Raw genomic sequence first — 2443 nt, 5'->3', positions numbered from 1 at the left:
GTGGGCTCGCATGCTTTTTATATCGAATGACGGATTGAAGTGTAGCAGAAGCGGCCAGACCGATGGACTTGCTTTTATGTCTTTTCACCTACCTCACGGACACGACGGTAGTAGTACCGGCGACGGCAACCAAGCTCAAGCTTTATTGTTGCTTCACTGCTTTGTGTCTTCTGCACTGTGCCAAACGGCAGCGAACATGTGATCCTATTGTGGCTTTGTCGTCATCTACTAGTGTTCTGTAGACAGCACTCCCAAATGCATCAGAACTATGAACGTATTAACTAACAACAGTTAGCAAACCAAAAAGATACCAAATCTATCCCAACCAACCAGGCAGAAAAGATTGAAACTAAGGACAATCTCGGACTAACTCCCATAACTTACGCCGAATTAAGTGTTGGGTTGGCATTATTGAAAGATGCGCTATGGTTATCTTGCGGCTACGACGAACTATTGAACTTCTTATAGTTCAATGGTCAGCCGAACTAAATAGGTATTCACAATTCGACTACGAAAGAGATCAGCTGCATCGCTTAAAGGCTGATCTTCAGAAGCACTACCAGTAGCTGCCTAAATAAAATAGGTGGATAGAGAGAGAGAGAGGGGGGGGGGAGAGAGAGAGACATGAACACTAGCCCGAAATCTCAACGCGCTCCATTTAGTGATAGAATAGAAACCGCTAAACGTTGCGCACAACAAGGTCGGGGAAGCGACACGGGAGCACGCATTTTGTAAAGCCTGCAGCTACTACGTCTCATTAGAACAGAAGGAGAGGAAAAGCGAAAGCGTCGATTAGATCGAACTTGCTTGTGAAAACCGCTATCAACGAACCATTGCTACCGGTTCTGCTTCTGTTCGCGGTCAAGCTAACAATGGGGGATCTTCACCCGAAGCAGTGACCGTTGATGTGAAGCACTGCCCATTCGGTAAGTTTAGGGGATCCTGGATATCCACAACCGTGATGTTTTCATCGGAAGATATTGGCCGATTATCAGGCAGTAGGGCTACGCGCAAGATTCGATTTCACAGCAACCCCAAACTCTGGAAACGGAGCGAAAGAGCGCGAGAAAGAGACGCTTTTCGTTCGTCCATGCAAATGCCGAATCAATTCTATCTATCTATGCGGTTTCGATGGCATCGCTGTTAGCTTCTATGAAACTGTGTAAATTGGAGACGATCCATCCCTAAAGCGGTCGTTTGAGAAGATAACTCTGATTTGACGTCCACTAACCAGAAGCGCATATCTTTATACGGGAATTTGTGGTCTATAAATGCGAACGCTTCGAACTTTTCCTACTACTGCAAGCATATTTGCTGCAAGTATTGCTTATGAGATAATTTTTCTCCCGTCGGTCCTTGTAGTGATGTTTGAGGATCACCTAACGACAGGGTGTTAAGGCACCAGCTCGTATATTATGTATGGCGCAACTGCATCAATGTGAAAGGCAACAACGCTTACATTTGTGAAACTGCACTTCTGCAGTATTATGTGCCATATATGTGTATGTATATCACCGTATGTCTGTGGCCGAAAGGTTCGTTCAGCGCCTTATAAGAGTATAATAACCCCCCAAACCTCCCCGAATCTTTTGCCAAAATGGAGGCGGTAGATGATGCGGTTTATTGCATCACCGCCACTTTCTGGACAGTAATTTCTCTTAACTCATATACAGTGCCCACTTTGCGGCCCACCAGCCCTCTAATATTACTGTAACTTAGCTCCGTTCTTCCCAGATCAGGCCACCACATGAGACTGCGATCGTATCATTAGACGCTCGACGAGCACTAGCTTTGCTGTGGCTCAATAAAGTTATTAGGATTATTATTATGAATTTCGACTTAGATTATCCAATCTTGATAAGACTTCTGATAAGTTTAAGGCTCTTACTGCTGCCGCCCTGTTTATGCTACGATGTCACAGCCGGCAGGGTGGCACCTTTATCCTACGGATTCAAGCTTAGACAATAGGGTTCACTACATCAGTCTAAGCAGCAGGCAGTATTTGGACGAACGCGACGCGGTCAGGTACAACAAAATATATGACACCATTCGCCTGACCATAATATCATATCTCCTGTTGCGGCCTGGGGCCATTCGACGAGTGGAGAAGTGGAAGCTAAAAGCCGAGATCCATTAGGTATCATAATTGAGCAACATATTATTTTAAATGAACTAGTGCCAGTGAATCAGTTGGTCGACTGTTGACGTTACGCCCGACGAGCTAGCTTTTTCGTAACTTGAATTTTTATAGAGGGAAACAAAGTTTTGGCACTGCACATATGGGTTCGCGTTCATATTGATATCGCGTTTGTATATATACACAATCATCCCTCATTACGATTTCTGTTTTGCCAGCGTTTAATAGCAGAAGCAGTAATGGTTAGACTCTTTTGAGTTATTTTTCGACTCGCTGCATTCCCGAAGTTAATGTGGCGTATGCGGT

Source organism: Varroa jacobsoni, unplaced genomic scaffold (assembly GCF_002532875.2).
Source record: "Varroa jacobsoni isolate VJ856 unplaced genomic scaffold, vjacob_1.0 scaffold_854, whole genome shotgun sequence".
NCBI classification, from domain to species: Eukaryota; Metazoa; Arthropoda; class Arachnida; order Mesostigmata; family Varroidae; genus Varroa; species Varroa jacobsoni.
Note: the sequence above shows the minus strand (reverse complement) of the source record.